A 12,033-nucleotide genomic window follows, 5' to 3' on the forward strand; every position below is an offset into this window, starting at 1 on the left:
ATTTCTCAAATGTCATGAATCATGAACTCCAAACTGTTAAACTTATCTGAACTTCGTCGCAGAGAGGCCTCTCTGTCTTCGGGCTCAGATAACAGCACACGGCACGAGGTCCGTGTGGTTTGGAACAAAGACAGTCCGGTTCGGCTTTGTCCAAGAACTTCCACTCAGTCGATGCACCTGGAAGTTGGGGTTTCGCGAATGTAAAGTCTTTTCCAAACAGATTTTCCACTGGTTTGAAGGCTCCAAGGTTGTGCACAAAATCTTCTTTGTAAGCAGGGTTCCACCGTAGTTACTTGAAGACAAAGTCTTTGAGGAAAGCAGGGCCCTGTTTGTTCTAAGGGTCAAGTTTCTTAAGACTCAAATAGCTATTTAAATGACTGACACTTTCGTATACAGTCGACTTAGTCAATTGTCAAAATTGTTATCTGATGAAGGCTTTAATTTTATTATTTTGCCGTCAGCATTTGTGAAGGAGTATTGTGATGGAGTGAACCCATCTCCAATACAACCACACTACTCATCGCTGGTTTAGTGTGATGCAGTGTGTTGTAGTTAAACTGGTTTTTAAAAGTTATTAATGGTGGTAATTTATTGTATTAAAAAAGGGCATGGTTGGCATTAATAACTCTCTTATGAACTTACCTGTTGTGGAGGGAAAGGGGGAGCTGGCTGGGGTTGGTGTGTGGGTGGCCGTGTTGGTGAAGGGTAAAAGTGGTTACAGAGGCCATGCTGGAGAAGTGCAATATATGCTTGGCCATTACCATATTTATTATACTAAGGTAGCCACTCTTAATTCTCTAGCCACAAGGGAAGGGGTTCAAGGCGGTTGTAGGAAAGGGGTGTTTGCAATAATGTTTTGTTTTATTTTCTTTGTACTGATGTTGGTTTGTTTTCTTTATGGTATTAGATATAATTAATTGTGTTTATTTATAACATGAGAATGTTTAATGTATTGTATTTGTGTCTATACTTTTAGATTTGAGATATTTACATTTTATTAATGGTCTGTTCTGGAGGGGAGGAGTTCTAGACCTTGGGGTATAAAGAGGGAGTGTGAGAACTGCTGGGAGTTAGTTGGAAGGTTGGGTTCCTCCAAGGAGGTGGCTAGTGTAGAGGGTAGCTCTTGATTTCCCTGCTCTCAGGAGTTTTTGTGTTCTCTTGTGAAGGGACAGATTTGCTAAAATCATTCTGTCCAGCTATTTCTTTTTTTTTGTACAATAAGAAACTGGATTAAATTACTTTCTTCTGGAGAACTGTCTATCTGGTCCTACGCGTTTCCTGCTTGATAACACCTGACCCTGGGTCCGTAACAAGTATATTACCAATTTCGGGATATCATTGCTGACAGATCTCATCTACTGCCTGTCATGTGTTCTCCCCCGAATCCCCCATTGCCTAATTAGAATACCGTTAGATTAATATAAGTAAATATATGTGTTTTTATGTATTAAAAAATGCAAACCTCAATAAACATTATTGACATTTAAATCTACCAGAGGTGTAAAAAGTATTCGGAAGTCATACTTGAGTAAAAGTAAAAACTTACTCCAGTAAAAATAAAAAGTCTCCCATTCAAACAGTACTTGAGTAAAAGTAAAAAAGTAGCTACTTTTAAGAGTACTGAAGTTAAAGTTAAATTGTGATTTTAGTAATAAAGTGTTTGTGTGTGAGCCTTATGAAGGGTGAACACAAGACATGAATTTGATGTTTTAACCCAACATTTAATTTTCCATGAGTTCTCTTAGAAAACTCACAGTTCACACACACACATACACTCACCTAAAGGATTATTAGGAACACCTGTTCAATTTCTCATTAATGCAATTATCTAACAAACCAATCACATGGCAGTTGCTTCAATGCATTTAGGGGTGTGGTCCTGGTCAAGACAATCTCCTGAACTCCAAACTGAATGTCTGAATGGGAAAGAAAGGTGATTTAAGCAATTTTGAGCGTGGCATGGTTGTTGGTGCCAGACGGGCCGGTCTGAGTATTTCACAATCTGCTCAGTTACTGGGATTTTCACGCACAACCATTTCTAGGGTTTACAAAGAATGGTGTGAAAAGGGAAAAACATCCAGTATGCGGCAGTCCTGTGGGCGAAAATGCCTTGTTGATGCTAGAGGTCAGAGGAGAATGGGCCGACTGATTCAAGCTGATAGAAGAGCAACTTTGACTGAAATAACCACTCGTTACAACCGAGGTATGCAGCAAAGCATTTGTGATGCCACAACACGTACAACCTTGAGGCGGATGGGCTACAACAGCAGAAGACCCCACCGGGTACCACTCATCTCCACTACAAATAGGAAAAAGAGGCTACAATTTGCACAAGCTCACCAAAATTGGACAGTTGAAGACTGGAAAAATGTTGCCTGGTCTGATGAGTCTCGATTTCTGTTGAGACAGTCAGATGGTAGAGTCAGAATTTGGCGTAAACAGAATGAGAACATGGATCCATCATGCCTTATTACCACTGTGCAGGCTGGTGGTGGTGGTCTAATGGTGTGGGGGATGTTTTCTTGGCACACTTTAGGCCCCTTAGTGCCAATTGGGCATCGTTTAAATGCCACGGCCTACCTGAGCATTGTTTCTGACCATGTCCATCCCTTTATGACCACCATGTACCCATCCTCTGATGGCTACTTCCAGCAGGATAATGCACCATGTCACAAAAGTCGAATCATTTCAAATTGGTTTCTTGAACATGACAATGAGTTCACTGTACTAAACTGGCCCCCACAGTCACCAGATCTCAACCCAATAGAGCATCTTTGGGATGTGGTGGAACGGGAGCTTCGTGCCCTGGATGTGCATCCCACAAATCTCCATCAACTGCAAGATGCTATCCTATCAATATGGGCCAACATTTCTAAAGAATGCTTTCAGCACCTTGTTGAATCAATGCCACGTAGAATTAAGGCAGTTCTGAAGGCAAAAGGGGGTCAAACACAGTATTAGTATGGTGTTCCTAATAATCCTTTAGGTGAGTGTATATCCCAAACAGTTGTATAATAGTACAAAAAACAAAACAAACAATATAACATATATATAACAATATACCCCTGTAGTGATCACGTGTTATAATGTAATCTATTGTTGCAGAAGACTGGGTTTGAATCTTAAAACTCAAAATGATACATCTCTAAACAGTGAGGCGCACAGCCTAGCAGGGGGCAGTGGCTGAAACAAATGAAGGGGCACTTCGGTCTGGGGGGGTGCTGACAAAGTGCGGCTCAACTTTCCAGCTGCGGATCGTGGCGTGGATCGGGGGAGGGCGATTGGGAAAAAGGGGGCACTTCGGAAAAAACGACAGGGGAATGAAAAGGGGGAGCGTCTCGATACGCCCCTGTATCTGAATATAACTTAAAGCATCCGTGCACTGCAGCGTCTTCACTCCCATGAACTGCTGGCCCAAATAAGGCAAAAATATATAATGAAATACGACTCTTGTATTACAAAAGTTTCATTTTATTGAATAACAACGCTTTTCAACACTACTATGTTACCACCTCGACACGGGGGGAGCCACACAGACACACTTACCCACAAATATCCCTCCCTAACCCTACACAACAATGCCCCACATGTAACACACATTCACACTCATGTACACATACAAATAGACAGAGTCCCCGAACTGACTCACCCACCCTGCATACACACTTTTACACCCTCCCCCACACCTTTGGGCTGCCCAACTGGCACATACACACAGACACCCGCCAGGATCGCTACAATATATATATATATATATATATATATATATATATATATATATATATAATGTGATGTTACGCATGCCATCTTAAACAACATTTGTTTTATATACAGTAAATATCACCATGGACATGATTTCGGGACCTTTTCTCATATACAACAGTACTGAAATCATAAAGTGAATAATGAAGTTAATATGTAAAATAAAAATCAAATGTAATTATTAATTAATACTGTATATGTTACGCACAGCTGACATTAAAGTAGAGCTGCTGTGATGTTCACCCATGCAATGTATTTTAATGGATGTGTTTGGGTTTACAGTGCAGTGACGCAGTCATGGATATTGCGGAGTCATTAATTCACTTCTGATTGGTCAGACTCTTTCCAGTCGCGGCGCAATAATCACGACAGTAGACCGTTTACATGTGAGCGATGCTAGTTCTCCCTAAAGCAGTGTGACGCTCCTACTGAAATACAGGCAGCTCTACGATTTGCGCTGAACCACCAACACACTTTATATTCATGTCTGACGCAGGACGAGCCTTTAGAAGGATGCGGAACTTACTCATTTAATGAAACTGTTAAGGTCGGAGACATGAACCAAATTAGGGACAATGTAGCTGATCTATTTCAAACCCCCCAACAGCCTCTGAATGCTCAAAAACAGCCTTTGTTGCCGAATGCAGATGCATCAGAACAATCAGTAACTCACTCTGCTGGGTCCTTCAGAAAATAGAGACCCTGCCTCTGAAAGGTTATACCGTATGTCGCTCAGTGCGGAGTATCCGGTCCAGCCGCGGGTTCGAGTCCATCTTTGATCAGGAAAACAAAGCTGATGCGCTACTGGACGAGAGAGGGGCGTGTCTGTGCCGCGGAACCAGTTCACTGATTGGCTCACTACAGCGCTGCTCATTATGCTACACCGTGATTGGTCACAAGTATCTAGCAAACCTGAAACCTGTTAATTCCACCTATATGTATGCTATTCCTCTCTCCAATTATAATAACAGTAACCAGTCGTCTGTGGGAAATGTAGTGGAGTAAAAAGTAAATTATTTTGTTCATAAATGTAGTGGAGTAGTAAAAGTACCACAAAAAAAAACCTTAAGTACAAATACTCGAAAAACGTACTTAAGTACAGAAACGAAGTATTTGTACTTCGTTACTTTACACCCCTGAACACGGTTTGCGATTTCCCCCGTCTGCGTGTCGGTGCAGCTGTGCGATTGCCGGAGCCCGTTGTACTTCACCTGATCCGAGCTGCTGCATCACGTCTGACCGCACGTTCAAGAGACTGACTGAGGAAAATTATAAGCACAAATAAGTGTTTATTGTGTTCATTAGCGATCTTGAAGAGGGCGGCATTTGTGGGGATTTTAGCAGCTTTTATTGTATCTTTGCTTTTATAGTATTATGGTTAGTATTAGGGGAATCACTACAATTCTTCAAACCAATCAGTGCTCTTTAGCACCCTGCCTGTAGCGGGTCGTGGGGGTACTGCAGCCAAAATCTGTAGGCAGAATTGGCTATAGAGTTGGAGTTGAAAATAGGGTAAATAGGGTAAAGAGTATTAGATGCGCCTAGAAGTGTAAGTGGGTTTGGGCGGTGGCTGGATTGATAGGGTGCTTCGGAGCCTAATTGTGGATCCCTTATATTTGACTTTTAATGGTTTTAATATTTGAATCTTTTATAACTTTTAATTGCAATCCCTTGTCTTTTTATTCCCTGGTGTTTTAATAAATTTGTATTGTTAACTTGTTAAACTTGCATTGTTTTACCGTAACTCCAGTGCCAGATAAAAAAAACGTAATTAACCTAAAATGAAGGTGGTGCCTTCAGTGGCGTAGTTGGCTACACAGTCGTGCACCCAGTAGCCCTCGCTACACATGTGATTTTTGTAGAACAAAGATTACAGACCGACGCGTGTCTGTCTTGCTCTGCGTATATACGATTGGACGATGAATACATCTTACAAATTTGCATTTAGTAAGTTTTAACCGTTTAAATTTTAATCGTAAAATGTTTGTAACTGGGTTTAAAACAAACTAAAAAAAAATCCCATATAAACCCCACGCAGCGAGTGTCTGCTCAGCTGGAATACCTGTAAACAGACCGAGAACTCGGCAAAACGACTCAGAATGGACGGGCGCGGCTGTTATTTTCACGCTTATAGCAAAAATATCTCAGAGGTATGGCCAAAAACAACTATCAACATGTAATATAGACAAACACACGAATCTATCATATAAGTGTCTGCTTGGTGCTGAGTGATTTACCTTTTGAAAACATGAGGTAAAGGGAATTCATGTGATTTATTTGTATTTCTACTGAACCGTTTACCTAGCACCAACACACCCATTTTGGTGAAACCCTGTACTTTAAATTGAGGGACAGTGTATGGGTCCAATCACAATGGTTCACGGAGACTTTTGCCTTAAAGAAGGGGCGCGACCGCTATTTTCTGTGCCGCCTGTGTGGACAAATGGCTCCTGCAGCGCAACACTAGACACATGATCATCAGGATGGGCGTTTTTTAAGTTACCGGTAGAAGGGGGATAAAAACAAAGGAAAACAAGATAATTTTTGACATGAGGTCTTAAATAGTAGTATTTTTACATACATTGGGTATATTGATTTTGGCTCATGTACGATTGATTTAATAGCGAGTTATACTCATAAGAGACAGTGATATTACAGCTGTTCTCAGTTTTGGACTCCCATTGAGAACGAACGTTTCACGCATATGGCTCTCAATAAGGAAGGAGTCACCAAATTTTCCAGTGGCTGTAAGAAACTGTGCCCCTTGGAAAAAAATGGTGACCCCTTCCTTATTGAGAGCAAATGCACACTACAGTCACTAAAGTGGTTGTGTATGCAGGTTGGAGGGTGACACACTAGCAGTAAAAGTTTGGGAATTTTTGGAGAACTCCTGCTTACACAAAATATATATTTTACAGTAAGAGCAGATCAAATTCAGAATAACGTCATTACTAAGAAGTGCAACTTTAACTATGCGTATAAAGTTCGATAACCTATAGTAAGAGTACATATACTTACATCCTATAGTAAGTATAACTAATGTATATACATCTCAATAAACAATTTGCTGTTGTTTTTAAACAATTCATTCATGTACAATTGCAGACAGCCATGTGCCGTGCAGAAGCGATGAACTTTGCAGCAGTGCGCATGCGCTATGGACAATGACGTGCTTTGCGCCGCGAACGAGTGATCACGCGTTCCCGTAGGCAGATAGCGGGGATTGCTGGTGGCGCATGCGCACATCCACCTGGTCACTAGAATCCTAGTGGTCACTGCATTCGTCGTAACACCGGCATTTAAATTGAGAAAACAGTTTGGATGATTTGAATGAAACAGATATGTTCACGCCAGTTTAGTTTTGTGTATTAGCCTACATAGAAGCAGATTTTCCAGGCCATTGCATGTGTATCTAATTTATCTGAACAAAAGGGAGGCAGAGTGGGGTGGTGTGTTATTCCTACGTACAGATTGTACAATTCAATATTATGGCTGCAGACACACATGTGAAAATGATGGGTCAATTCTGTAATGTACTAATATGAAAGCTAACATTGTATTCGTACATTCATATTTGCACAACAGCTCAATACATTCCACTCACTTTACAAACGTATAACATTATGTATAACTTACATGTTCAGTTAATTCGAGTATAATACGAAATCCATTAAATATATGAGGAAAAACACAGGTGTATTCGTTTAAAATATAATAATAGCCTCAAATTTTTATCAGCATCCACTTTACCGCTGGGAAATAATATCGTATTGTACTGTAAAACGTAGGCGCTTCCACCGTACTACGGAAGCCGAGGAGTGCAAAAGCAAATCAAACTCGTTAACAGGACGTCGCAGCAACCACAAAAGAGAAAGCGGTGGTAACATTTGAAACACGTCAGCAGCGTTAGAAAAAGGCGTTGCTGCAACCAGGAGAGAGAGGGGGCGGTACTTTGAAAACACGTCAGCAACCAGTGGAGAGAAAGGGGTGGAAACATCTGAAAAATGACAACGGCATTGAAAAAAAACACTGACACATCCCAGAGAAACAACAGCGACATTTAGAAAACGCTTTGCGGAAACAGGGTCCTGAGGCGGAAATAGGATTGTGTGGCGGCAAAGACATTTTGGTGCTATTCCAATACCGGGGAAACAGCTTTCAATCAAGGCAGGCATACCAATGACAAAGGCAGACTGGGGACCAATGACCTGTCAGTGTCAAGAGCTCGGGGTCTTGCTGTCCTGGGCGGACTCAGTGAGAGAGAGAGGGGAGCAGGCAGTTGACCGCACAGCAGCTGACATAGACGGAGAATGAGCTGTGCATGTGCAAACAGCGTTGTCTAGGACCCATCATGAATCTGTATTGTTTGCTCCCCTTTTGTTTTAAAGTTAAAAAGTTTAATTTGACCGTTTATTTTTATTATTTTAGAGATTTTTAGACAGTTGTTCGTTCCTGTTTGTGAACTCTCTGAATTCAGATACTTCTTTAGACAACTCTGTATATTGTACTTTATTCAAACAAGTAACAAACTTTACATTTTACTACATTTATATACACACAATAAAAACACAAATATTAATACAAATACATGTCGCGGGCGGTGCATGACGGGCAATTCACCACTAATTGGTTAATTATTGTATTATTTCTTTCACTTAATTATATTGTGTACACTTATTTTTGTTGATCACGGTTGTTATTTGTACTTATTAAGTATGTTTTTTTGTGCTTCTTTATTTGGTTGCATCACCTTCTAGGTATAATTGGTTTATTGTTTTTTTAATTGCTTTATTGTCTGTCCTGCCAAGTGCATGCTGCTAACCTACATTCTCACCTGGACTTACCTGCACACTCTCTCCGAATCACCTTCACCTGCACCCCGGTTCTCTATCTCAGTATTTTAGCTGGGAGAGATCGTTCAGCGAGCAGGAGCGAGCAGGCCGAAACAAAGCCGTCGCCGGGGAAAAACAAACAAACAAACAAACAAACAAACAAACAAACAAACAAACAACTACAAACAAACCCACACAACAACAACAACAACAACAACAACAACAACAACACCCCCCAGTGGAAACTATTGTGGTAACAGATTTACACTTTATTTCCAGTTGGATTATAAACAGTGCAAATGGAAATCCCGAACCCTGAGATGGTGATGATACACCCCAAGGACTTTTCTTTTCTTTTTTTTTTTAATTGTGTGTGCGGGAGGGTTGTCATAAGTGAAAGTAGGGCTGGGCGATATGGCCAAAAATGTGATAAATGTCAAATCATTATTTCTTTCAAGTTTAAAGGGTGATATATATTTTTTTTGCTCCTGAGTGAAATTTGAAGAAACCAGATGGTTAATTGTGGTTTTAAACTATTATTTATAGTCAGAACATGACAAACACTTGCCAAACAGTGGATCATTTCACAAATCTGAGGTGAACATTCAAAACAATTATAATGATAAAATATATTTTTAAATCGTAAAATCCTTTTTCCTCAACAAAATAAATGTCTAATACAGATACAGCACACATGTAAGATAGCTCAGACTGCAAAGTTTTAAAGTGTTTTAAAGGATAATGTCAATAAATAAAACAATAACTAGACAAAGAAATCTTAATTCTGGTCAGCATGCCAATCCCTTTTTACAGACCGTTTGAAACATTTTGTAAGTGTTTCAGCTGCCTGACATTAACAATGTAAACAAAATGAATAAACGAAAGGAAAATCTCAACTGTGGTCATTACCTTCTGTACAAGTTTTAAACAAGCAAAGCTGTTACCTTACAAGTTACGGGCAAGAAAGACAAGTCTGTCCACAGTCTCAGGTTTTAACGCTGCCCTGTGACAGGTTACAATGTTCCCTCCTGTGCTAAAAATCCTCTCAGAGGGGGAGCTGGTGGCAGGGATGCACAATTAGTGCTTTGCTTGTTGGCTCACTGGAGCCATGAGGTAGTTCTCCAGCTCCCCCCCTCACTGACTGCATACCAGTGAGTCCTGTGTAGCTGGGGCATGGCTTCTTAAAATAGCTGCCCAGTGACTTCCTTCTGCTTCTTTTTGGCTAAACTTTTGGTTAAACTTATCTGAACTTCGTCGCAGAGAGGCCTCTCTGGCTTCGGGCTCAGATAACAGCACACGGCACAAGGTCCATGTGGTTTGGATCAAAGGCAGTCCGGTTCGGCTTTGTAAAGTGCAAGTTTAGGCCTTCATCTTAGTTATTTCTAATAGCAAGAGTGCTTAAAATTATTAATTGAATTATATATCTTTGTTCCCCCTTTTTCTTACTGCTCTCTTAAAATAACATTTTATTCAAGCAATAACAGGGTAGCCTAAATATACAACATATCTTAAAGTACAAGGCATCTGAAAGCTGTGTATGGTCTCAATGCATTTGATGCGGAGGATTAATTCAACTGAAAATGGTCAAAACTGTGGACTTTTATTGAATGTTAAATTTGACAGTGTTCTCTCTTAAGGACCTGTTGCCTGTGGGACGTTGCTGCTTTGGTTGTGTCCAGTGCCATTTCAGATAAGAGAGGCTCTGCAGGACAAGCAGGACAGAGACCCGTCTCACAGACACTCTGCCTGCTCTGCATCGCCATTTCCCCTCTCCACCGCACACAGCTGAACGTTATTCTGAATCTTACACAGAGCGCTCAGCTTCTGACGCTGATGGCAACATGGGGCCTGGCTCCGAGCCTGAGGAAAACCATGAGGTAATTCAAACTTATTTAATTTCTATACTGTGAAATGTCAGATTGAAAGTGGTTTCTGTTCTTAATGTTTGTATTGTTTACGTATTTCATGTATTTTTGTACAGTTTTGTGTTGACGAGTCCTACATCAACATGAATGTGAATTTCAATGTGAAGAGCACGTGTCATGCTCTGTAATGCAAGGGAGCAATGAGGGGCTGTAGAGACACTCATAAGAGTAGCAGATTTAACACTTTTTTATGAACTACTAATTTGTTCTATTTTAATAGAATATGAAATGTAGTAGAAAGTTGTATCAGATCAGACCACTGGACAGAAACACCCCACCAAGACTGAGTTTTCATGTTTCTGCACATGTCACCTACAAACTGTTGACAGAGTGGATGAGGGTCTACAGCAGAGGTTCCCCATCCTGAGGTTGTGACAAAGTCAGGGTGAGTTTTGTTTAATATGTTTTTAAATTATTATTATTATTATTATTAAATTATTATATTGTTATTTTATATATATTATTTTGTAAGTAAAAATATGATTGCTTAATATGTTTTTGCATTATTATTACTATTATTATATAGTATTTGTTATTTATATATATGAATTTGTAATTAAAAATATGATACAATTATGTCAAATTAAATCAAAATTATAAACCACATTAATGTACATAGTAATACAACATGATACATATGATACAAAAAACATAGTCTTAGTATTTTAGGGGTTGGAGGCTAATTTGACAATGTTAAAATGGGGTAAGGTTTTGAAGCCCTGGCCTACAAAGTCATTTTAAACCCCACTGCACAGCATTGTCAAAGCCCTGCTACCCGTTATCAATGCAGTTGTTAGCTCTGTATTAGACAAGTGTCTAAAAGTTGCATGAATAGATTAATAATACCCCTGTACTACTGGTAAACCTTTAAGTTTACATCATAATTTTTGTAAGTGTTGGAATATGTTGAGGGTGAGCCTATTTGTTTCTGTGTCTGTGAAATAAGCCATTTTACAAAACATAGAGTTTGTAGTGATTTTTCAGAGTTTCAGGGTTTAGTAGAATGCAGTTTTGGTTCATATAAATATGACGTTGTGCTTATTTCAGTCTGCTGTGTGTGTTTCCTGAAGACTGATTGCATTTTCACTATGTAGTTTGCAGATTATTCCTAGAAGTTATATAAGTTATGTACTTTGTCGCCAGAACCTGGTATAACTTTGAAAAAGAAGCCAAGAGTGAAAGACTTAATAGAATATATATGGAATATGCTGGAAATGACATTACTCCGTACAGGTCAGTGTTTCTTTCTGTCCAATGTTGGTGTTGTGAACCAGAAATTAATGATTACAAGTATCTATACAACATTTCATGGAGTATCTTTTTCTACTTCTGACTATGTTCCATGTTGTAAAATGCTTGTTTGTCACAATAAAAGTCACCATTGTGTGTGTGTGTGTGTGTGTGTGTATTTTATTAATTCTATACATTTGAGCACAAACAAATCATATATACATATATTATTTATTACATATGAGTATTCACAAATAGTGCTTCACTGTGTCTCTCTAAGAAAA

This window comes from Amia ocellicauda, chromosome 13 (assembly GCF_036373705.1).
Source record: "Amia ocellicauda isolate fAmiCal2 chromosome 13, fAmiCal2.hap1, whole genome shotgun sequence".
Taxonomy (NCBI): domain Eukaryota; kingdom Metazoa; phylum Chordata; class Actinopteri; order Amiiformes; family Amiidae; genus Amia; species Amia ocellicauda.